Raw genomic sequence first — 27,649 nt, 5'->3', positions numbered from 1 at the left:
ACTGAGTTGTCAATAGAGGCCTCGAAAATCGTATGTCTAACACGCCTAACCTCAACATTTGATTGCATCTTCATATCAATTGGGGAATGAAGCTAGTCAAATGTTGGCAAACATGAAGAGTGTGTCCATGTATTGTCCCTTCTATCCAGTACATCATCTTCATTAATAGACCCTTTGGGTGGTGAGTTTGCTTTTATCCCACCCATCTCAAGTAAGTTCATTTATCGTATTACCTCATGGTGAAGATTGATGTGAGGCTGAAGATTTGTACAACTAATATATTGGTAAAATTTAACATTTAATTATAGATAATTACGTTGTGAAACGATATTACAACTTTTTGAATGATTGTATATATTTAATTAAGTTTTATATAATTTATTTATTTCTTTTGTTTAATTCAATTAACTTTATATTTAATGTAATTTATTTTATTTACTTATACTTGTTTATTTAATTAACTTTATATTTGATTGGATTGGATGTTATATTAAATAGTAATAGGTAAAATTGCTAACAAACTAAATAAAGTTTGATAATATAATATTTAAACATTAATATTTCATTTTGCAAACATTAAATCTTCACATCCACAATTCACTCAATTAGAAAACACCACATCAACATCTTAATTGGTTAAAAATCATGGTATCATATACATGGTGAGATTCATCCACTACTAAGACAACTCATTCATGGTCTTTTGCAAGTGTTTAAGAATTGCATAAGAAATAACCACATCAAAAACTTAATTAATAATATTTAATAGTTACAAAACTGAATTTAAAAAGTTGCTCATCTAACTTGACCTCGAAGCCACCAAATGGCTGAACAACTATTAATTTTAGTATGCATTGTTGGGCTAATTAAGAGGGTCATCCTTGTAGCATTTATCATATAACACAGCTTTACAAAATTTTCACTTAGCTCTTATTTGCTCACTTATGTCACCAAGCATAACCCAAAATACTTTTTTGTTCCAGTGCAAACAATTCTTTTAAGGTATTATAATGAGTTTATGAAGTTCTAGTCAAAAGGCAACCTTTCCAAATTAATTTCCTACATTTTTTTACAGACGATAATCACTTGTTTTGTTCCCTATTGACACGTTACAACTCCAAGTGCCATGGCCTTCTATCTAATCTCAGTCATTCCATTGTTTTCATCAAGACAAGTGCACAAATTCCGAATCAATAAAGTGTTTTCACTTTCAACCTGCACATATCAGTGCAAGCCATTCAATATTGCCCTACCCTCGGCTTGGAAAACAATAGCAGTCCCTATACTTCTTCTAAAACAGACAATCCTATTTCCATTACTATTACGGAGTGCACCACCAATTGCTGTCATCTTTCTATCGAGACTAACCCAACCATCCGGGTTAAGTTTGACCCAACTTGTTTTCGATGGTTGCCACACCTTGTCGCTACCGTAAGCAAGAGAGAGATGCATCATTCAAGGGTCAAGTGCTAGTGCCTTTGCCCACGATAAGCTGGAGTATAGGATGGTGAGGCTATTACTATGCTGATCTCTAAATATGAACTTTTTGATGGGATCACCACAAGGTGGAGGGCCACAGTTTAAAGTGGTTAAGGAGAATAGGGAGGTAGGAAAAGAGAATGATCAGAAGGAGGGGAGAGAGCTTGCTAGCTTCTGGTCTGTAGGCTTTGGACTTTGTATATCATTAATCTTGGTGTTGAGGTGTCATGTGTTGAGTTCTCATAAGAGGATCAAAAGCAAGTGGCCAAATGGTTTGCTACTATAGGTCTAGATAAGGTGGTGATAAAATAGGCTTTCAATTATCTCTGATGAGACGTGGTAGTTGGAGTCTAGTGTAGCAGTGAGGCCCTTCTTGAGTATTCTAAGGGTATTTTCGAGTGCTCCTAAGAGGTTTATAAATAGGATTTATTTAGACCACTCGTAGGTTTATTGTTCAATTCTAGCGCTAGTGTATAACAAATTCATTTATGCTTTTCTAGAGTTTCCAAATACAAATTGAGAACAGAGAACTCCAATCTATACTCTCATTTCTTACTCCAGTTCAAGATGTGTTGTAATGATTTGATTCTAGTTTGTACTTGTATTTATGCTTACATTGTGTTTCTATTTGTATTTGTGAAAAGGTTTCCTCCAACTATGACTATTTTGAGTTAGGTATCTAAACATTTTTTTTGCCAGCTAAATTATAATTTTATAACCAATGTTGACCTTTACCTTTAAATTATAATTCTATAAACAATCAAATTGTGGTACGTGAAACTTTAATTTATTTTCTTATTTTTTTATTTATTTTTTTATTTTTTCTCAATTTTTTCTGCTTTTCTCCCTAGAGGTGTATAAACAGTTAATCGAATTGAATTAGTATTTTTTAATATCTTAATTGTTAATCGAATTGAATTTTTCCAAAAAAATTAACCGAACCGAAATATTTCGATTAATTTGGTCGGTTAATTGAATTAACTAAAATTTTTATGTTTTATTTTTATTGTTAAAACAAGTATATAACATATAAAAAAATTAATAATGCTCATTTGACCGAATTATCTGAATTAGTAATAGTCTAATATACATAATATATAATATTATTTATTAAGTTCAATTAATTTGATTAATTATCCGATTTTGAATCAAATTATCCGTTAACTAAAATTCTAAAAAACCTTTAACGACTAAACTTGATTGGCTAACCAACCGATTCACTGAATTAGATCAATTTGATCAGTTAATTCAATCTTAACTGGAGTTTCAACACACCTATTACTCCCCTCTTCTTCTTCCCCTACAATCTGTATGCTTTACAAAAGCATAGTTTTTTTTTTTAATTTGCTGTTGCAATGCTAACAAAATTTTAAGGTGAAAAATTTTAACTAACAACAAACTTTACTTGCAGGTTTATGACTGGAGTAGAGAGGGGGGAGGGGAACGGGAAGAGAGGGAGAAGATGGAGAGGGGGAAGGGGGAAGAGGGAGCCGGCGGGTGGGAGGGAGAAGATGGAGAGGAAAGAGAGAAGAGGGAGACAGAGAAGGAAAGGGAGCGGGAGGGTGGGATGGAGAGAGAAAGAGGTATGGGATATTTTTATTTTATTTAATTATTTTTTTTCAATTTTCTAGGTAAAATATTGTATTTTATGGGTTTTTTACCTCAATATTATAAAAAAATTTATACACGAAAATAGGTTGTCAGCCAGATTAATTACGAAAATAGTATATTTTTTAGGTTGTGCCTACCTGACAGGCACAACCGATTTTTTTAATATTAAATTTTTTTCGTTTAAAAAATTATTATTATATTAATTTTTTTAATATTTATATTAATATATATGTAAAAATACGGGTTTTATACAGGTAAAAAATACCCGAAACGGGTCGAGCCTGTCAAGTAGGCACGACTAGTCGTGCCTGACAGGTAGGCACGACACTCCCACCTAGCTGCTGCTACCGCTCCACCTGCTGCTGCTGCCTTACCCCTGCATGCTGCCCATTTTTTTTCATGCATGAGTCATATCACTCATGGGAAAAAAAAATTTATGGGGGACCTTATAAGCATGGTCCCCCCATATAGAAGCAGCCACCGATTGTGAGAAAGAAAGGAGAGAAATGAGAAGGAGAAGGAGAAGAAGAAGAAAAAAAAGGGTAATGTATTTTTTTAGTAATTTATTATAAAATTATGGTGTTTTGTGAGTTTTTAGCAATGTAAATTTTTTTAAAAAAATTGTATAATTATTTTGTTAGTAGTTTATGATTAGGTTATAAATTATTAGTTTTTTGTATTTTGTTATAGTTATTTGTTTTGTTAATAATTTATGGGATTAGGTTACAAATTGTTAGTGTTTAGTGTATTAGTGTATTATGATTTTTTTAGTAATAATATATTTTAAAAAAATAATTTTATAGTTGATTAGGTTATATAAATTGTTAGTGTTTAGTAGTTTAGTGTATTAGTGTATTGTGATTTTTTTTAGTAATATATTTTTAAAAAAAAGTTATAGCTATTTTATTAGTAATTTAAGATTAGGTTATATAAATTGTTAGTGTTTAGTGGTTTAATGTATTAGTGTATTGTAATTTTTTTAGTAATATATTTTTAAAAAAATATTTTTATAGCTATTTTATTAGTAATTTAAGATTAGGTTATATAAATTGTTAGTGTTTAGTGGTTTAGTGGTTTAGTGTATTGTGATTTTTTTAGTAATATATTTTAAAAATATATTTTTATAGCTATTTTATTAGTAATTTAAGATTAGGTTATATATTGTTGGTGTTTACTGGTTTAGTGTGTATTAGTGTATTGTGATTTTTTTTTAGTAATGTACTTAAAAAAATAATTTTATAGTTATTTTGTGTTAGTATATGATTATAAATTGTTAGTGTTTATAGTTTAGTGTTTTGTGATTTTTTAATGTAATTTTTATATAATGTAATTTTATATTATTATATATTTATTTGATAATTTTTATTGATTTATTAAAATGTTGATTAAATTTGTTGTTATATAATTTTATAGGTTATTTGGAAGTTCTTCTAATAGGTATGTTTCTAGTTCTTCTTTTTTTTTAATTCGTATGTTTTTTATATTTAGATAGTTTATATGTTTTTAATTATATTATTATTGTTATCTAATATAAAAAAAATTGTAGGTAAAAAATGAGAAATTATGAGATATTTACCATGTTTATTTCTAAAATTTGAAATAATTTATTGTATCTTTTGAAATAAGAAAAAATGAATTCAATTTTTTTAATTGCAGATTTGTAACAAATGGGTTCTTTGATTGATAATACAAATCACATATCAAGTACCATTAAGGAGATGGTAATAAAATTTTTATTTCATAGTCATGTTATTTGTTGAATTAAATTATATTGTATTAATTATTTCGCTAATATAATAATTCAGGAGCCGTATCGCGTATTGAGAGGCCGTGTTAATAGTATAGGGTTTCAGCCAGATGAACGCCTAATACCGTTCTTGGAGTTAGCCTGGTTCGGATCAGCAGCATTAATCCGGACTTTTGATCTGCTATATGACTTGATTTCCGCTTTAGTCTAGCGATGGCGTCCGGAGACCCATACATTTCATTTGCCGTCTGGGGAGTGTACCATCACTCTAGAAGACCCATCGACCGGAACGCGGTCACGGGCGTAAGTTCGATCTCCAGGCCGACAACCTTTTGCTATGAATTACTTGGACGCTCGCCAAGTGAGGGGAAATTTGCCAGTTTGAGGTTGTCATGGCTAAAGGCCAATTTTGAGTATTTGTCGAGTACTGCCAATGAACGGAAGGTGATGCAGGCTGTTCGAGCTTACATTATGCACCTTATAGGGGGTGTACTTATGACGGAATCAAACGGCAGTACTGTTCACTTGATGTACTTACCCCTATTATCTAATTTGCATAACACCCGTTCATACAGTTGGGGGTCCGCAGTGTTAGCCATGTTGTATCGAGAACTTTGTCGGATGACAGATCCTTCTGCGATGGACATAGACGGATGCCTCATACTGCTGCAGTCGTGGGCACTTTACCGGATGCCATTCTTGGCATTAATTAGTCACCAACCATATATATTTCCACTCGTTAATAGGTGATGAATTTTTATGCGTTGTAACAATTAGTTGACTTTTTTTTTCAGATTATGTTATTCTAACAATTTTTTTTCTTAGATGGAGCACAAATCCGAGTATCGGAAGGTCATACACGGTTACGATATACAGTCTGATGATCAAGAATCATTCTGGAGAGGGGGTAAGTTTTTCCAATATCAATTTTATTTTATTATTTTATTTCACTCGACCTACGTTAATATAAAAAATGTGATTAACTGTGCAGTTCATTTGGATGCCGTATTCTGTTCTAGAAATTATGGCAGTTATTCCCTCGTCTGCTCGTGTCCACTCAAACTTATGGTACATTAGCGCACCCGTTATCAATTCTCAGATAGTGGAGTGGTATCATGGCGATCGAGTACTTTGGCAGTTCGATTGCATTCAATATATCCCGAGTCTGCCAGTACGATTGGGGGATATCCATGGGATGACCAGGAGGGGGAGGCATGGGCTTGATTGGGGAGATGAGCATGAAGAATATGTTACGATGTGGAACAACCGGTTTAGGAGGGTACCTCAGATGGATCGTGGCTTGGATCTCCAGCCCTCGTTACAGTACCTACAGTGGTACTGTAAGATAGGGAAACCATTTTAGTTTGGTGGGCGGTCGATGGTAGTCCCCCCGCATACGACACGAATTAGGCAACATCTTCCAGATCCGCATCATGCACCAGAGCGGGAGCCAGAGCAGGAGCCAGAGCCGGAACTACACTCTGGAGGTAGTTCTTATCATCCAGATTTAGGGGGCAATGACTATTTCTTGGGCTCCTCAGGCCACGGATATCATTCAGAGTTTGATATCTTCAGCCCACTACCACCTCAGTACTCCAGTCATCCCGGCTCATATTTATCTCAGTACTCTACTCCTTCCGGCCCGTATCCACCCATGTACTCAACTCCTCCAAAGCCATATCCACCGTCGTACTCTACTCCTCCCGGCCCATATCCACCGCCATATTCTACTCCTCTCGGCTCAAGTTTATCGATGGCGTTTGAGACATATGATTTTTCGTCTATGTTTCACACACCCCCACATACAGATGAAGAGAACGTTGATCGCTGTAGTCATCCGCAACATGAACGTCGGGCTCTACAAAAATATACCCCTAGAACCACACCATCAAACCATCAATTTTAGGGGGTTTTGTAATATAAATAACTGCCTTTTTATGTAATAAATTTTTTGGCATTTTATTTATCAATTTAATTTATTTTTGGCAAATTATGTAATGACTATTTATGTAATGAGTTTTTTATCATTTAATTACAAAGGATAGTCATCATTCCCCTAGTTGAAGAATTTAATTATAATAGTAAATGAAATACATAATAAATCCGAGTTAAGTATGTATGAACACAAATAGTCATGCTTCACCCGGAGTAAGTATGTAAATTGTATATAAACATGTGTTTCGAAGGTGAATTTTGGATTTGCTTGGGTTGAAGTACATAATTGCAAAAAAAAGAGGAGATTAAAAACAATCAATTTTAAAATGCTTAAAAAATCCATTTAATGCTACTCGGCGGGACTTTTTCTTCCAACATGTAATTAACAAAATCTTAATTTCTATCTTATAGCGACGATTGTCCAATATGGTAGTTTCAGAGCGGGCATTTATTCCGATTATGACCGGGTAATCTGCATACTCCACACAACTTCCCATCAGATTTCTCTCTAATGTCCATTTCGTTACGGGTTCTAGATGATTGCGGACGACCTTTTGGGTTCCTACGCAACCTTTTGTCTGGGACAAGCTCGAATGTCGTCGGAGGAACCTCCCAAGTAGATAGGTTAGAAAGTACGAGAAACTCATTCTCCTATACATGCAACGTGCGTTCGAGGGTATACACTTTATTGATAAATTGATCTATATTGAGTGAGACTTTAGCACAAGCTGCTACAACATGTGCATAAGGATAATGAAGTGTCTGGAACCTCCTACAATCGCACCGTCTATTTTTGAGATCGACTCCGTAGGAACTAGGTGGTATACCGGGTCGACGACTGATGGTCTCTGTAACGTGAAACGTTTCATTACATCGTGAATATACTTCTACATTTATCAACCTCACCATCCAACGGTTTGTAACCATTGCATCCCTAACATATTCGACAAACACGTGTCTTGCCTCCATCTGGTTGACTTGTTGCTAACCCATTCTTGGCATCAAAGTAGCCAATCTGTAGAATGTAGCCGAGAAGACAGATGAAATCGGAAGATGTCGTGCTTTCAATAACACAACGTTGATGCCCTCCACCAAGTTTGTGGTTATTTGACCGTAACGAAAGCCCTTGTCAAAACTTTGAGCCCATTGCCACGGCTCCATGGTACCCAACCATTATCGGAAAGATGTGTTCGTTTGAACTTCTATGTCATTCTCAAGTCGAGTAATCCTTTGCCGGAAAATGTGTGGCTCAAGCTTGTACGCTGTGTATGTATTAAGAAAATATAAGTTACAGTCTCATCACAAAACATTAGGTTATTTATTAAAAGGATAAGGTTATTCTTTACCCATTTTCACAACTTGTCTCTTCCAGTCTGCATTCTTATAATCTCGATGGAAGTTAGACGCAATGTGCCGTATGCAGTAAACAGATCTCCATGGCACACCGGAACGCCTAATGGCGGCAATTAATCATTTCCCTCTATCGGAGATGATGCAAATACTACCATTACAAATAACATACCTCTGCAGGTTTATAAGAAAGAATTCCCACGACTCCATATTCTCTTTATCTACGATGGCAAACGTAATCGGAAGCACGTTATTGTTCCCGTCCTCAGCAATAGCAAGAAGTAAGATCTGTGTATATTTATCGTATAGCCATGTCCCATCTACTTGCACAAACGGCTTGCAGTGGGGAAATGCACGTACACATGGATCAAACGTCCAGAACAACCGTTGGTATTTTTGTTTTCTCGGTTGTAGTTGCTCATCAGGGCCATAATAAGGTCGTGTCTGCAACTCAATGGCAGTCCCTGGTATGTACTCCCTCATAGCGGCAATCCATCCCTGCAACTCATTATATGATGCATTGAAATCTCCGTACAATTGCTCAATTACCATCTGTTTAGCTATCCATGCCTTCCGGTATGACATTCGATACTGGAATCGTGCCTGTATTTCGGCAATCAGTACCGAAACTTTAATGGTCGGCATGTCTTCAACCATTGGCATGATGCACGTACAGATAGTTTTGGAATCAAGTTTTCGATGATCTTCTGTCATACGTGATGAAGTGCATGTGTGAGGCCTAACAAATTTTCGTATCTCCCACATCTGCGACTTTTGGATAAATGCAGCTCGTATCCGCCAAATGCAGCCTTCCGCCGACTTCCAACACTCTCCAATATATAATGTCAGTTTAGACACGATGATTTTATAGTCTACTGATATATTCATACTATACCGTTTAATGACAAATACGCACTCTTCCTTATTTTCGAATCTCTGGCCCACGAACAACTCCTCAGGATCAAAATATACGGCCATCCGATGAGCAGATTGTATTTCAAGGTACTCTAGGAACTCGGCTACATGCGCCACATTAGGGTTTATCCGAGACATGTGTGACACAGGATTATTATGTATCACAATACGACGAATCTGGTTCCCAACTGAAGACGCATTAACATTTACTTCCTCATTCACGCCTTCATCGTCAATATCATCCGGGACCTCATCCACGTCAGGATCACTTTCACTATCGACTTCATGATCAGAAGGATTACTACTATGGTATACACCATCACCAACCACAGCAGTCTCGGATATAGCATTAAGATCAATGTCGATCCCATGTATAGTTGATTGACTATCAACGTATGATACCGAAACCACCATACACGGTTCTTGAGCTCCATCTTCTTCACCTAATGGAGTGGGATCTTCAGTTTCCTCCACACCAGCTAACTCAACAAATAACTGAATCGGTGCATTTTGGTTGCTCCAAGTCCTACAATAAAGAGTGACCATTGTCTCCACGTCTTCATCGTCTACAAGTTCCATTTCGGTGAATTTTATGGGATCTGTCGAAACTGGAAACTTGTAGAAAAGTTTCGAGATCCTTCTCCCACAACGTTTATAAATTTTTTCACTAATTTTTTCCTTCATATCATCAAAAGAGATATTTCTATTGAATCTCATTGCTACTTGTTTGCGACATTCAAATATACATCCTATGCTTGTTGTCAAAATTTCTCCATCAAAATAAACGCATACGAAAAACTGATTCTCCATATTCAATACTAGATCTGTTAAAAAAATTTCAAAATTCTCAAAATAGTTTCGAATAGCAAAAAAGTTACATAAAATTTTTAATGCAAAATTTTTCATTCAGAAGCTAACAAAATTATTCATCTAACAAACTTTTAAATAATAAAATTTCTAACAAAATTCTACATTTTATTTAAAAATAAATAAATTAAAATACATTATCCTTCTTCTTGCTTTCTTTTCTTTCCTTTCCTTCTTCTCCCTCTCTTCTTACTTCAATTTTGCTGCTAAATTTTCTGTATGTTCTTCATCTGATTTTCGGGGGAATATATAGGGAAAAATTAAGCATGTGGACCCCACCAGTTGCGCCTACCTATAAGGCAAAACTAATCGTGCCTGTCAAATAGGTTCAACTAGTTGAGCCTGTCAGATAGGCGTAACATGCATGTATGCTTTTCCCGTCCATATACACGGGTTGTATACTAACTCGAAAAAAATATATATAATAATTTTTTAAACAAAAAATTTTTTAATATTAAAAAAATCGGTTGTGCCTATCAGGTAGGCACGACTTAAAAAAAATACCATTTTCGTAACTAATTTGGCTGACAACCCATTTTCGTGTATAAATTTTTTTTATAATATTGAGGTAAAAAACCCGTATTTTATTTAAATTTTATAAAAAAATATAAAATTTATTTAATATTTCAGGTTAAGTAAGAATTGAAAAAAATTTTAATTTTTTTTCGACTTCAACTATTAAAATTTTAAATGAAATTTAAATAGTAAAAAGTATGATTATTTGAATTTTACCTTCAATTAAATTAATTAGACTATAAAATAATATTAATTTAGAGAAAAATATTTCAATCGAGTTAAATTTTTTTTAAATTAAATAATTAAATTAATTTTTTAAATATTTATAAATATTTTAATAATTTATTTGAACCAATTATTTTAATGAATTGGATCGATCCTTACAAATTTTAAAAACTTTGGTGGAAGGTATAAATTATAAAACTCAGATTGGGTCGGAGCTAGAACCGGCCCGCCCGGTTGCCATCTCTAAATGTCGGCAGTCTTCCGGATACTGGTCCGGGTCCGGGTGTGTTGAAGGAGCTCGTTGTTTCACTGTCACTTTCGTTTCTTGTAAGTAAGCTTTTCTCTGCTTTAGAACAAGAGCTATTATTTCATTTACTTTTCTCTATCTTCTTTGGGAAGGGAGAGAGAGAGAGAGAGAGCTCTTTGTTACTCTGCATTGCTTGTCTCTTTCGTTCCTCAATTCTTCATTTGCAAGGTTGGTACATCACTTTTCTCTCTTAGATTTCCATTTCTCTCGCTGCTTTCCCGCAAGATCTGATGTAGATTTGTTCTCCTTTTGCAAGAGATTGAAGCCAATTTGTCGCTTTTGAGTACGATTTCGCTTTTTATGCGTCCAACTCTTTTTCTCATGTTTGTTTTCACTCTAAAACTTGTGGTTATATAGCCTTAGCTTTGGATAATGTTTTTTTGGTTTATTCGCGAATTTGTTTTAATATTTTGAAATATATTGTGTTTGATTTGTAATCGCATTCCGTTATAACGTTTTTTGCTCTTGAATTTACAATCGGAGTAGTTAACTCTTTCTATTTTCTCAGTCTGATTTCGCATAGAAACCTCAGATCGTGGTTATTTTGGTTAACTCTTTCAGTTGGAACTCAATTAAGTGGCGTTTATCGTACATATGAAGAAAATATTAAACGGTGGAATCTCTAAGAATAAGATACTTCAAATTTAGTTGCATTTTCCATTAAAAGTACTTTCTTGGAAATAGTTTCCGAGGCATGGGAAATGCTAGTTAGTGAACGATAATCTCTTTTCTCATTGTTTATTTATTTATTTTTTCAGATTTGAGATCAACAACTTACTCTTGAAGTGGAGGATTAATTGAAGTGAATTGCTACATTCATCTGTAAATAAAAGGCATGCACATGTCTTATTGATATTTGGACGACCTGTTATATCCCTTGTTCTCAGCTAAAGAAAGAAGCACGTGACAATGGAATCGGAAGGAGATATTGGGGTATGCAATGAAAGAAATATTCATAGTTGTCTCCGGTTTGCTGTTTGCTTTATTGATTAGAAAAGTTGAAGGCAAAAGAAAATTAAACCACGTATGGGTCCATTATTCTTCTTGGCTAAAAATTGTATCCCAGTTAAGCTAAATACCTGCAACAGGTCCTCGAGTAAAAACTATTGCTTTTTGGTTCCATGATTTTAAGGAGTTCGAGTTGACCATGTTTGCAATTGGTTTCCTGAATTTATTATGACAATCACAACCTAGTTATCACTGCTTGTGATGATTTCCCTATACCTTCTGTTTTCTTAGTACTTATAGTTGGACATTTTTGGTAGGTTTAAATGTTTATACTTAGATTAACGAAGTCGTCTATTTCTGTTGCTAAATGTGTGAATTGTTACTCTTCGATTGATCAGGGCAAGCCCATGAAGAATCTTGGTGGCCAGACATGCCAAATCTGTGGTGACAATGTTGGCAAAAATACAGATGGTGATCCATTCATTGCTTGCAATGTATGTGCATTTCCTGTATGCAGGCCTTGTTATGAATATGAAAGGAAGGACGGGAATCAGTTTTGCCCTCAATGCAAGACCAGATACAAGTGGCAAAAAGGTACTTTGAACATTAATGTTTTACTAGATATGCACATGGTCCAAAGTTCCACAAATATATATTTGTGAGATATTTAGTTGTTTGTAGGATCTGTTCGTTAACACAAAATGTTGAATACATTTTCACATTATTGTACTCAAATCACCCTTCAATTTTACCGATAATTATCAATGGTTTTCCAATTATAGTTATTACTGGTTCCAGGCAGTCCTGCTATTCTTGGAGACAGAGAAACGGGTGGTGATGCAGATGATGGCGCCAGTGATTTCAATTACTCAGAAAACCAAGAGCAGAAGCAGAAACTTGCAGAAAGGACGCTGGGCTGGAATGCAAAGTATGATAGAGGGGAGGATGTTGGTGCTCCAACTTATGATAAAGAAATTTCTCATAACCATATTCCTCTGCTCACCAGTGGGCAGGAGGTAATTGATTTGCTGTCTAAAAGCTAGTGATTTGATGTGAGATTGATCATGCATAGAATGATGGATTGGAACTTTGCTTTTTCTCCTGGAATATTGTAGGTTTCTGGTGAGCTCTCTGCTGCATCACCTGAGCGGCTTTCTATGGCATCTCCTGGAGTTGCTGGTGGGAAATGTATGAATCCTCTTCCTTTTGTGGCTGAGATCAATTAATTGCACAAACAGAAATTTATTGTTCAGTCGATAGGTACCTATGGGTAGTTGATATAAGTATTGTAATTCCTGTGCAGCGAATATTAGGGTTGTGGATCCAGTGAGGGAGTTTGGTTCATCAGGGTTAGGCAATGTAGCCTGGAAGGAGAGAGTTGATGGCTGGAAGATGAAGCAGGAGAAGAATACTGTTCCTATGAGTACATGCCGGGCTACTTCTGAAAGAGGTCTTGGAGATATTGATGCCAGCACTGATGTGCTTGTGGATGACTCTCTACTGTGCGTTCCTATCTGTTTAATTTCTAGAACTTTTGTGAGGTTTTTTGTTCTTGTGCATAGTTGTCCAGGGAAAGTCAAAAAATTATATGAATCATGATTACACTTTAGTACTTTGTCTATGGTATTTCTGAGTCCTGCAATGTATATAAGTGTGTGTATATTCATACATATTTTGAAATAGGAGAAACCTAGTTTAAGCAACCACTGTGAAATTCTTGGTGTGTGGAACCTGAGTCCTGCTATAAATCTGTCTTGCCTAGTTTAATTGTCAGCACTCTTGCTTCTTAATTTGCAGGAATGATGAAGCTAGACAGCCTCTATCAAGGAAGGTTTCCGTTCCCTCATCTAAAATAAATCCTTATCGGATGGTCATCATACTGCGTCTTGTTATTCTCTGCATTTTCTTGCACTACCGAATAACAAACCCTGTTCCAAATGCCTATGCTCTATGGTTGATATCTGTGATATGTGAGATTTGGTTTGCAATATCCTGGATATTGGATCAGTTCCCAAAATGGCTTCCTGTTAATCGTGAGACGTATCTTAATAGGCTTGCCTTAAGGTGGAATGTTTCTTCCTGCCAATCTCATGAATCCTTGCTAATATTTTGAGCTGTTCTGCCAACTCAGTCCCTGTGATTTTTCTTGTTTTGTGATTTCAATTCCTTGGATGAATTACAGATATGATTGAGAAGGAGAACCGTCGGAATTAGCTGCAGTTGACATATTTGTGAGTACTGTCGACCCATTAAAGGAGCCTCCACTTGTGACAGCCAACACTGTACTATCCATTCTTGCTGTTGACTACCCAGTTGACAAGGTCTCTTGCTATGTTTCTGATGATGGTGCTGCCATGTTAACCTTTGAAGCACTGTCTGAGACATCAGAGTTTTCCAGGAAATGGGTACCTTTCTGCAAGAAGTATAACATTGAGCCTCGGGCTCCAGAATGGTATTTTGCACAGAAGATTGACTACCTGAAGGATAAAGTTCAAACATCTTTTGTTAAAGATCGTAGAGCTATGAAGGTAAGGGTCTGATTGGTTGTGCCATATTGCTCCATATTCAAAATTTCATCATGTTCAATTCTTTGTTTCTGTTGCAGAGAGAATATGAAGAATTTAAAGTTCGAATTAATGGGCTTGTCGCAAAGGCACAGAAAGTTCCTGAAGAAGGATGGATTATGCAGGATGGTACTCCATGGCCCGGTAATAACACCAGAGATCATCCAGGAATGATCCAGGTAGGACAATTTTTTGCATTCATAGAGTATCTACACATGCACCAACCCTGATCAGGATGGCATATGTTCCTAATTTCTAGATTATATGATTCTATGCACTCAAAGGCAAAGTGGACTGGAAAAACTCCAACAGTGCATATTAATGGACGCATGAGAGGAAAACAAATCTGCTTGAGTTATTCCACTCCATTTTCAAGTTTATTGCTTATTTATTTTGTTATCCACATGGTTTTCATTATTCAGAATGAAGTTTATTGGGTTGCCAGAGGTATAAGTAATTTGGATCCATTAATAACTACAATAAGGTTTTGTAAAATTTGTAGGTTTTCTTAGGCCAGAGTGGGGGCCTTGATGCTGAGGGCAATGAGCTGCCAAGGTTGGTTTATGTTTCTCGTGAAAAGCGTCCAGGCTTCCAACACCATAAGAAAGCTGGTGCTATGAATGCACTCGTAAGTTACTTCTTAAATAATACTTTATTTGTATTCTTTGTTGTCTATCATATGTCAATCTAGTTTTCAATGAATCTTTCTTGCAGGTTCGTGTGTCAGCAGTTCTTACGAATGGACCTTTCCTGTTGAATCTTGATTGTGATCACTACATAAATAATAGCAAGGCCTTAAGGGAAGCTATGTGTTTTCTGATGGATCCAAACCTTGGGAAGCAAGTTTGTTATGTTCAGTTCCCGCAAAGATTTGATGGTATTGATCGGAATGATCGATATGCCAACAGAAATACTGTTTTCTTTGATGTAAGCAAAATGTTTCACTCATGTAGATGATGTTACTGCAGCCATGTAGAATGATTTGTGTGTATCAATTTTTTATAGAACATACTGGCGGTAGAATTCCTTTTGATGCATCTTATATACTTCGTTAAACTATAGATAAACTTGAGGGGTCTGGATGGCATTCAAGGACCTGTTTATGTCGGTACGGGATGTGTCTTCAATAGAACAGCATTATATGGATATGAACCTCCACTTAAGCCCAAGCATAAAAGGGCAGGGGCGCTGTCTTCACTCTGTGGGGGTTCTCGGAAGAAGAGTTCAAAATCAAGTAAAAAGGGATCAGACAAGAAGAAATCTGGCAAGCCTGTTGATCCTACTGTACCAGTATTCAGTCTAGATGATATAGAGGAGGGTGTTGAAGGTAAAATGCACTTTTTTGTCTTTTGAGTTAAGTGGTGATTGTTATGTATTAGTTCCATGCCTTTTTTGGCCTAATGAGGAAAAGCCCTTCCATATCCTACATTGTGCTTATGTGAAATTAGGTGCTGGGTTTGATGATGAAAAGTCACTACTAATGTCGCAAATGAGCCTGGAGCAACGTTTTGGACAGTCTGCTGTTTTTGTTGCCTCTACCCTTATGGAGAATGGCGGTGTTCCTCAGTCTGCTACGCCAGAAACACTTCTTAAGGAAGCAATTCATGTTATCAGCTGTGGATATGAAGACAAAACAGACTGGGGAAGTGAGGTAAGTTGTTCTCCTTCTTGTCCCTTTTTTCACTGCACCTAAAAGTTTATTGCTCATCTTAAGATAGTGTGGTTCCTTTATATGTAAAATTGATATCTGGATTTATAGCTATTCAGTTGATGTTCATAATATACTGAATTATTTACAATGATTGTTTTAGGGCATTAGAAGAAGAAAAGAAAGAGTATAATATAACCCAAAAAAAAATTACTGTTGAATATAAGCTTGTTTTGGGTGCATTTTGTGCTCCCAGATTAGTGACTCTATATTCAAAACTCAGTTTTGAATTTTAGAATTGCCATTCTGGGAAGTCAGACAAATGCTTGATTTTATTCCAATTTAAATTTCAATTTTTGTTGCTTGTGCAGGATAATCTCTTGTCCTTTATGCATGTATTTTTGTTGAATCTTCTTAACATCTTTCTCCTTCAATCTGCCATAGTGTACTTAAACTTTCATGTTCCTTTTGCCTACAGATTGGATGGATCTATGGTTCTGTTACAGAAGATATTCTTACTGGATTCAAAATGCATGCCCGTGGTTGGCGGTCAATTTACTGCATGCCAAAACGCCCAGCCTTTAAAGGGTCTGCTCCTATTAATCTTTCAGATCGTCTCAAACAAGTGCTTCGATGGGCCCTTGGTTCTGTGGAAATTCTTTTTAGTAGGCATTGTCCTATCTGGTATGGTTATGGTGGTAGGCTGAAGTGGCTTGAACGATTTGCATATGTTAACACTACCATCTACCCAGTCACCGCCATTCCTCTTCTCATGTATTGCACATTGCCTGCTGTCTGTCTGCTCACTAACAAGTTCATTATCCCACAGGTTAGTCTTTTCTACATAATCAATGTTTCATTTGCAAAAATGCACATGGACTTATCACCTAACATAGACTTATCTATTAGGAAGGTCGGTCAATTAACAATTTAAAGTAATTAATATAAATTAATAATTCATGTTATATTCATTATTTTTTATTTTCAAAAATTTACTTTTACTTAAGGTCATTCAGGTCCATGTCAATACAGTCCCTATGATTTTGGTTCAGATAATTTTTTATGGTTTAAGTTGTTGAATTTCTATGGTCAAATAAGGTTGGCTAGTGGTTAGATGGGATCTTTTGGCTGCTGAGGAGAATTAACTGGTTTAATTGCACATATAACTAACCTCACTTACCTTCAACTTGATTGTCATTTACCTTAAATTTGTATTTTTAATCGGTATCCTTTTATTATTTTATAGGTTATTTGAACTGTTATGAGTCTGGAAATAATTCATGTGAAGATACAGTCTTCTCTGAAAAAGACCTTATTCACGTACTTTTTGATAGATTATTAGTGCTTTCCTAACTCCCAACAGTTTTGTTATGGTGAAAGCTACAAATGGGTGAATCTTATGTTAATTTCTGTTGTTTGATTTGCTGTGACTGCAGATTAGTAACATTGCAAGTATATGGTTTATATCTCTCTTTCTTTCCATCTTTGCAACTGGTATTTTAGAAATGAGGTGGAGTGGTGTTGGAATAGATGAGTGGTGGAGAAACGAACAGTTTTGGGTTATTGGTGGTGTCTCCGCACATCTTTTTGCTGTTTTTCAAGGGCTTCTCAAAGTTCTTGCTGGCATTGACACTAACTTCACCGTTACCTCGAAAGCATCAGATGAAGACGGAGATTTTGCGGAACTTTACATGTTCAAATGGACAACCCTTCTCATCCCACCGATTACTCTCCTTATTATAAACTTGGTAGGGGTTGTTGCAGGAATCTCTTATGCCATCAACAGTGGTTATCAATCATGGGGTCCTCTCTTTGGTAAGTTGTTCTTTGCCTTCTGGGTGATCATCCATCTCTACCCCTTCCTGAAGGGTCTAATGGGACGGCAAAACCGGACACCGACCATCGTTGTTGTATGGTCAATTCTGCTTGCCTCCATTTTCTCTCTGTTGTGGGTACGGATTGATCCCTTCACCACTAGAGTTACCGGGCCAGATGTAGAGCTGTGTGGAATCAACTGCTAAGTTCATAGAAAAGGTGGGAATGAACGAATTATGATGTTGTCTTTAATTAAAACTCAGTTCACATCATGTGCAGTATATGTATATAGGTCATATAATATCATGTTTTATCAGGAATGTGATGTAACATTTTGGACATGCCTTAAGGTTACAGCCTGTGGAAAATACTGGTATTTATTCAGGTATATGCCTGTGGAAAATACTGGTATTTATTCAGGTATATACATACACATTATTAGAAACTCATGAATGAATGAATGGGTTTATTCTTCAATCAAAACTACTATGTTCAGTATATATGCCACACGTTTATACAACAAGAGAACTTCACCAACTGATTCATAACACCCCTCTAACAGAGTCTAACAACACTCTTAACAGAATCTAACTGACACAATTACTTTAACATTCCCCCTCCAGTATGTTGACACAAAACACTTGCAGCAACAACATTCATTCGATCATGACAACGAGAAAAAGCTCCAACCGTTAATGATTTGGTCAACACATCAGCCACCTAATCACAACCGGGAACAAAACTCACGCACAGCTGATTACTAAGAACCTTTCTCGAACAAAATGAATGTCCAACTCCAAATGTTTAACCTTAGCATGTAGAACAGGATTAGCAGCTAAGGATACATTACTAGAATTATCACACCAAAAATTGGTGTACCACGAAGCTTTATCCCTATCTCAGTCAACAAAGAATGAAACCACGTTAACTCGAATGTCACATTAGCTAAACTTCTATATTCAGCCTCTATCCCTATCTCAGTCAACAAAGAATGAAACCACATTAACTCGAATGTCACATTAGCTAGGCTTCTATATTCAGCCTTTGAAGTAGACTGGGATATAACACTTTATTTCTTGGATATCCAACCAACAAGATTATCACCAAAATACACAAAGTCCAGAAGTAAACTTGCGATCTTCAAGTGAACTCACCCAATCAGCATCACTAAAACCAATTAAACTCATACTCAATGCTTGAAACAACAACCCATAATCAATTGTACCCTTGACACACGCAAGATACGTTTTACAGCTCTCCAATGCACATCATGAGGTTTATGCATATATTAACTAACTTTATTGACAACAAATGACAAATCAGGGCGAGTTAAACACAAATACTACAAACTACTGACAACCTGCCAATACAATGTACCATCTGACAATGGCGACCCAACCAAGGATGTGAGAGTCGGAAAACTCACCATAGGAGTGTTTACTGGCTTGTCATTCGCCATGTTTGCGCGTTCTAACAACTCACGAGCATATTTTTGCTGAGACACATACATACGATCCTTATGTCTAAACACCTTAAGCCCAAGAAAGAAATTCAGCTCCCTTAAGTCTTTTAGAGAAAACTGACGATCAAAACATGAGATAACAAAATCTAATTCAACACAATCACCGTCTGTAACGATAATATCATCAACTTACACAAGAAAATAAACACTTTCAGCAGTTATGTGCTTGTAAAATAATGAAGAATCAGCTTTTAAAGCCTTAAATTGCAATTGTTGTACTAAAAAATTCCTCAACTTTTCAAACCATGCCCCTTGTTTAAGACCATATATGACCTTATTCAACCTACATGCCAGAGGTTGTCCATGAGCATCAAACACCTCAAACCCGGGAGGTTGCTTCATGTAAATATCTTCAGCTAGTTCTCCATTCAGAAACACATTGTTCACATCAACTTGTCGAAGCTTCCACTTTTGAGATACAACTAAGGCAAGAATCATGCGTACAGTATTTGCTTTGACAACTGGACTAAAGGTCTCATGCTAGTCCAGTCCAGCTGCTTGAGAGAATCCTTGAGCCACCAAGCAAACCTTATTACGTGCCACACTTCCATCAGGATTCTTTTTTTTATTTTAAACAACCATTTGCAACCGACTAAAGGTCGATCAGCCGGTACTGGAACTAAATCCCACGTATGATTCCGAATTAAGGCTTGAAGCTCATCATGTACTACTTGCTGCCAAGAAGGAATCGTCATTGCCTCATGAATAGTTGAGGGCTCCACATCACCAACTATTGTCGTATAGGCCTTCGGTTTGTAAACCCCCATTTTACTTCTAGTCATCATGGGATGGCAATTCACTAAAATAGGCACCTGCTGCTCAATAGGTGGAGTAGACACCGGCTACTCAACCGTTGGTTCTGAAGTACCCACTGAACTCATTGAAGGAGAGACAAGGGCATCATTAGAAGAAGAACCCAAGACGCTAGCATCTGAAGAAGAACCCCAGACACCAATATCTCTAGCTGAAACCAAAATAGGTCAAGATTGTGCTGAACTCACTAGTACAAGAACCATGAACACTGGCAAGGTAGTAACAACTCTTGTTTAACGACTAGCATTGTCGTCAGTAACGGATACTTCAGAAGCAAATGCTTGAACAAATGGAAAAACATTCTCATCAAATTGAACATGTCAAGAAATGTAAACATGACTAGATCGATCAACACATTTATACCCATTGTGATTTGAAGCATAACCAATAAACGTACAGGGTGCTGACCTATACTGCAGCTTGTGTCGATTATACGATCGAAGAAGTGGATAGCAACAACATCCAAACACACGAAGCTGATGATAATCAGGTTTGTGATCGAAGAGCTTCTTTCTTGGAGATACACTATTTAGTACCTTCGTGGGAAGAACATTCATAAGGTGCATGGCTGTAGCAAACACATTAGCCCAATAAGAAATGGGCAAAGAAGCTTGAGCTAACAACAATAGCCTTGTTTCAATAATCTGTCGATGGCACCATTCTACTAAGCCATTCTGCTCAGAGGTATGTGGACAAGACACGCGATGAAGAATTCCACATTGTTGAAGATACGAGGTAAAGGGCTGAAACTCCCCACCTCCATCGGTCTGAATTTGTTTAACACCTAACTGTAGTCAACACAGGTCTTAAATGACACAAAGGCATGAAAAGCATTAGATTTCTTTTTGAAGAAAATATATCAATGTGTGCTGTGAGAACGAATCTACAAATAACAAGTAGCATTGATAGCCAGAAGAGTAATAAGGAGCTAGTTCCCACACATCAGCTACCACAAGTTCTAAAGGTGTAGTATACACTGAATCAGAAGAAACAAATGGTAATTTGTGACCTTTACCGAGTTCACATGCATTACATAATAAGTAACTCTTATTTCTAGAGATTCTAACATTACAAGCATCCAAAAAACTGCGAACAACTCCATGTGACGGATGATCCAATCGTCTATGCCACTGGTCAAATTGAGCATTTGACCCCTGTTGTTGAGGAGACCCTGCACTAGTTGTACTTGCAGCATTAAAGGCAGACTCAAACTTTGCAGTATCAAATTGATACAACCGATTCAATTCACTTCCGCAAAACAACGTCTGATGAGTATCCAGACCCTTGACAAAGCAATAGTTAGGATAAAACTCAAAAACACACCATTGTCCTTTGCAAACTTCGAAACAGACAACAAATTTTTTCAAATATCAGGAACATACAATAATTCCTTAAGCAACAATAGACTAGAATCTTTAGCTAAGATAGAGCACCCACTAACACGCGTAATAGGTTGAATCTAATCAAAGGCAAAAGGAGAGTGAAACTGCTGACTTGAACCATGGTGAACCTGATCTGCCTCATAAGTTAAAGGTTGAATCTATTGAAATGGACCATGTACTACTGGATCAGGAACATAGTGATGAGACTGCAACCCAGACCAAGTTGATCCACTACCCGTATAGGACATATATGCAGTAATGGGCTTAAGAACCACATGGACACAGATCCAATCCAGTTAGAATTCTCATTATTAGCCCTCATTCTAGGGTTTTCTCCCTCGCTGTCAGACGCCGAATCATACCTGTAGAAGCGTATACGAGCAAGGTGCCCAAACTTTCCACAAATCTAACATTGAGGCCTCATGCTACCACTACGTCATCCTCTATCTCGACCTCGATCGCGACGAGAGAACTCAGATCCACGAGATGATCGAAACATCTCTAGCGACAGTTGTCCAGCATACGATGGAACATCTGGTGCCAAAACAGTCTTGCTTGCCACCGCAACATTCGTCATAAACGAAGCCTGAGATAAATGGCCTTGCTGTCGAGCCTCAGCATCCAACAGAGCAGTCGTGACTCCTTGGAGATCAAATGGAACTCTACTGGTAGTGATAATTAACATCACATGGTCAAATTCCGTTGGTAAATATTTAAAATAGTACTGTTATTCTTCCATCGATACTCGTTAACCACACCCTGCCAATGAATCACAAAGATGTTTGATCTCTACTAAATAGGCAGACATTGACAACTCATTTTTCCGAACACTATGCAACAACGATCGATAGCGCATGGCCTTAGTGGTTGAGTGAGACCCAAATATACGCATAAGAGCTTCCCACAACTCAAAAGACAAATCAAAACTCCCAACTAGCTGATTATGCAACGAGGGGCTAACCGGCGAGAGCAGCCATGCGGCGAGCGCAGAATCTTGCTATTCATAGCGCACATACATCGGATTCTCAACTAAAGCACCATCATCATCAACCACCATTTTTTGAGGAATGGTAACTATCCCATCTATAAACATTTGTAAGTGATGAATCTTAACAATCAACGACATGTATTATTTTCGAGCCAAGAAATTCCCATCATCCACTAGAACGGCCACATTCTGTGACGCAAGAACCAGAAACTTATCTGTTTCTAACTCTACAGACGAAAAATATGCTCTAATACCATATTAGAAACTCATGAATATTCTTCAATCAAAACTACTATGTTCAGTATACAAGCCATACATTTATACAACAAGAGTACTTCACTAACTAATTCATAACACCCATCTAACAGAGTCTAACAACACTAACAGAATCTAATTGACATAGTTACTCTAACACACACATATGTTTCCGAATGTAGAAGCAAAATTGAATAGATCAACCTTGATGGCCCAAACTAGTTAATAGATATGTTTCGTTTTGGTTTAGTTTTATATGGGTTGCTTGAATCTATGATTCACACACACTCTCTCATGCATGCAAAATACAAATGTAACACACACCAATAATTTGGTATAATTTATTATTTGGAACACAATATTGGATTTTGAATTGTAGTTTAAGACGCTGTTGAAACAATAAAGATCATTAGTCCATGGCATTAGATTATAGGGATAGAGGCAAATGGTGCATTACTTGATATTGTGCTTTTTTTTTTTCATTAGATAATTAAAAAGAAGCTACAATTTAATCACTAAGTATTCAGAATTGTTCTTTTAGTCACTTGACTATTAAGTGGTTAACTTTTTTAGTAGGTTTAATACAATTTTGTCTTTCGCTTTTATACTTTTTGTGTATCGAATCCTAATCCTAATGCTATATAAAAATTATAAAAAAAACTCAAGATTATTTTTAAAAAGCTAGAAAATTCTATATAAATATTCAGGTTATAGTTAAATTATTGCAATAACAAATCTTCATCATTACCGTAAATTCATGAAAACGAATAAAAAATAGATCAATTTCAATCTCTTAATATTCATTAGGTATAAAGCTTAAATATGATTTAAAGCAAATGTTTATACAAGAAAACTCTAGATTTTATTGCAGTAAAGCCTAAGATTATTCAATATTGATATATAAGAACAAATATGGCCGTTTAATAGAATCCAATAACAAATAAAAAATAAAATAGAACCAGATTAGTAATACTTTCAAGGCGAGTTCCATGTTGAAGAACTTCTTCTGGAACAAATATTATAGAATCTTATAAAATTGACTCTCATGCCATTTTTTTAGCTAAAAGATACAAAATGTATTACAAAATTTCCTTTTTTTAAACTCAATTGATCACATTCATAGGAGTTCGTCTATGTTTCTGCTTTACGAATATGATATTTTATGGGCATTTCTAATAATATCAAGTGCTATTCCTATTTTGGCATTTCTAATTTCTGGAGTTTTAGCCCCGATTAGAAAGGGTCCAGAAAAACTTTCTAGATATTAATCGGGTATAGAACCAATGGGCGATGCTTGGTTACAATTTTGAATCCGTTATTATATGTTTGCTCTAGTTTTTGTTGTTTTTGATGTTGAAACGGTTTTTCTTTAACCATGGACAATGAGTTTCGATGTATTGGGGGTACCCGTATTCATAGAAGCTTTCATTTTCGTGCTTATCCTAATTGTTGGTTCAGTTTATGCATGGCGAAAAGAAGCATTGGAATGGCCTTAGTTCCTGAATATTCAGATAATAAAAAGAAAGAAAAAAGTCAAAATAATAATAACATTGAGTATGAATTCTATCGAAATTCCTTTACTTGATCGAACAACCCAAAATTCAATTATTTCAACTACATTAAATGATCTAATTTCAATTCATTTAAATTATTTTTCAAAACCCAAATTGTAAAAAACAAATTTATATTTTGACTTTTTTTCTTTTCTTATAATGTGAAACAATTTTATCTCGTTTATTTAATTTTATCTTTTTTTTTTGAATTTTTGAATTTTTTTATGTTTATATAAATTTTTCTAAATTTTTAGAAAAATTCAAATTTTTATCATATAATGAAGGTTAAAAAGTTGAAAACTAAAACTATTATTATACTAATTAAAGAAACTTCACCATTAATCACTTAATGATGGATAAAAAAATTAATTTTAAAATCTTAGTGATGAAATTGTATTTTTTAGTAAAATAAATCCAAGAAAAACTCATAATTGTGTCACTAATGCTATAGTTAAATAAATAAATAAATAAATAAAGCTACAAAGTCTTTTTGTAAAATTTTTTGAGAGGAATGACTTTCTTCTTCTATTTTAACTGGCCAAAAAAAAAGCCATATTACATGATAGGCATGGAAAATAAGTCATCCAATAAATCTATTAAAATCCTTAATTTCTAGAACAAAATCCGTAACTTCTCTCCTAAATATATTATTTACATATTTAACAGATATTTACATATCTTAATATATTCCCTAGCTTCTTTTCTAATACCCCCTCAAGTTGGTGCGTGAAGATTACAAACCTCCAACTTGCGTAGAAGATACCTAAACTATTGTGTCCCCAATGCTTTAGTGAAGATATCAGCTAATTGCTCAGAGCTACGAACATAAACAATTTGAACATGTCCATGTTGAATCTCATCACGAATAAAATAACAATCAGTTTCAATGTGCTTTGTTCTCTCATTAAACACATGATTTGCACTAATATGTAAGGCTGCTTGACTATCACAATACAACAACATAGGATTGGAATGAACAACACCAAGAGACCTTTTAACCATTTCAGTTCACGCACAGTTGTAGCCATGGAACGATATTATGCTTCAGCAGAATATCTCAACACTATATATTTCCTTTTAGTCTTCAAAGAAATAAGAGAGTGCCTAGTATAACAAAATACCCAGTGAGAGATCGTCGCATTAAAGGACAACTTCCCCAACTAGAGTTACAATGACATATAGTCGTAGATCACAATCAGCGCGTAAAAATATTCCTTGTCTAGGACTTCCCTTCAAATAATGAACCACGCATAAATCTGCTTTCTAATGAGCTTTCCTTGGTTGATGCATAAATTGTGTCAAGATATGGATATAGTAGGACAACTCAGGTTGAGTAAGAGTCAAGTAAATCAATCTGATGCGGTCGTTGAGAGCACCAAAAATATCCTATTCCCTGTAAAATAATGAAAAAGAACAGTAAAGGGGAAGTAGGGTCAAATCCTCAGGGATCGGATTATACGAATGCTTGTTTCTCGAAATCCTGGGCAGAATCGTGTCCAAGAAAACCTGCGTGACAGAAAAAAATAAAAAAAATAACAGAATTAAAGATTTGATTTGGAAAAATAAAAAAATAGAATCTAAAGTTGACTGAAATTGTGATTACGAAAATAATAAAAATAATAAAAAGAGTTGAAGGAAAAGAAATTCTTATTGGTAGATTCCAGCCCCTAGTTGTCTCATTCCGCCTTGGGTTCGATCCTCGGCTTTTAAATGACCCTTCTCAACTCAAGTAAGCCAGTTATAGTGGAAGAGGATACCTACGACCACCAGCTCCAAAGATTAGACTTACGATTTTTAGAGAACCCGACTCTAGCCAGTAATCTATGCTAGATCAACGCTTCTCAATGGCGAATCCCACGCCATTTCGTCTCTTTGGCTCGCCAACCTCTGACGCAGTAAGTTAACGAACCGACTGTGCAATCCTTCCAAAACATACAAAGCGGCCGCCTTTGCATATGCTGAAAAGCTTACTTCCTAAGGGCCATGGATGGAAGCGTCAGCCCGTAGTGCGGAGAAACGATGAATACTTGGCAAGAAGGTTAAGTACGTATTCTAGGCCTCAAGAACCCTTTTTGGGGAATATTGACAACTTTCGGCTAAATAGGTTTTAGTGGCTCATGATAATGGTGGAAAAAGAAATAAATATAAAAATGGAAAAGGGAATTTTATTGAAAGAAAATATGAAGAAACAAAAGCCTAGACTTTTAGGGGGAGAGTGTTTACAGAAAAAGATGAACACCAAATAGAGTCACTTCACCCCCTATTTATAGTGCTAGGGGAGATAGTCTAATTTAACTTAAATTCTAAAAAGATAAATACATTTAATTAAAGATAAATAAAGATAATTAAAATAAAATCTTAAAATTAAATAATCTTAATAATTATCTTAATATTAATTATCCTAATATAAATAAAATGGAGTCTTATAAAATAAAATCCCTTCTTTTTGCGTTTTTAGTCATTGTGTCTTCCATGCTCGCACTTTTGGCACAATCTTTTTCCTGTGTCACATATCAGCCCATTGTGTCTCCAAATTCGCACTTTTGTCCCTTAATTTTGCTTTTGCCTCCAAATCAGTCCCTAATCGATAAAAAGACATAAATAACTCAAATTAGTAGGATCAACCTCAGAATAAACACATGATTAATACATAAAAATACGTTATTCTAGAGTATTATCACAATCTTCCCATCAATCTCTGATAATTTTCTAAATATTCCAACAGCGCACTCTCTGCCGAGGCTAAATGATGATTTTGTTCGATGGGAAAACCAGATGGTTTAGCATCCAATAACCCAACTTCGCTAATAATATCCAAAGAAGATTTTTGTTGGAAAAAAATCCCTTCGCAATTTTGTACCATTTCTATGCCCAAAATTTTTTTCAATGTTCCCAAATCTTTCATATGGAAACAGTGCCATAAATAATCTTTAAACTTCTAAATGGCAACACTATTTTTTCGCGTAATAACAAGATCATCAACATACACCAGTATACTCAACTATATCTTGTCTTGATTCAAAGTAAACAATGAATAGTAAGACTGAGACCACTTTAATGCAGTTGTCAACTTCGAACCAATAGCGAGGGGCCTATCATAACCCATAAAGTGATTTACGTAATCTACAGACTTTGCCAGCTTGTTTGTGTGACGAAACTAGGAGGCATCTTCATGTACACCTCCATACAAGAATGCATTATGAACATCC

At 35.7% G+C, this 27,649-nt stretch overlaps 1 pseudogene across 1 annotated transcript; it reads left to right on the top strand.

Annotated features, from left to right (window-relative positions):
- The first annotated feature begins 11,459 nt into the window (after positions 1–11,459).
- On the top strand, positions 11,460–18,410 carry LOC107950623 (cellulose synthase A catalytic subunit 3 [UDP-forming]-like; annotated as a pseudogene). Its single transcript, XR_001698133.2, has 15 exons — positions 11,460–11,565; positions 11,711–11,885; positions 12,299–12,494; positions 12,699–12,916; positions 13,016–13,088; positions 13,204–13,402; positions 13,698–13,964; positions 14,083–14,428; positions 14,506–14,643; positions 14,967–15,092; positions 15,179–15,391; positions 15,527–15,791; positions 15,913–16,115; positions 16,591–16,941; positions 17,549–18,410. The product of XR_001698133.2 is annotated as a cellulose synthase A catalytic subunit 3 [UDP-forming]-like (transcript).
- Positions 18,411–27,649: the final 9,239 nt, after the last annotated feature.

This window comes from Gossypium hirsutum, chromosome A08 (assembly GCF_007990345.1).
Source record: "Gossypium hirsutum isolate 1008001.06 chromosome A08, Gossypium_hirsutum_v2.1, whole genome shotgun sequence".
Taxonomy (NCBI): domain Eukaryota; kingdom Viridiplantae; phylum Streptophyta; class Magnoliopsida; order Malvales; family Malvaceae; genus Gossypium; species Gossypium hirsutum.
This window is presented reverse-complemented; position numbering and strand designations above follow the sequence as displayed.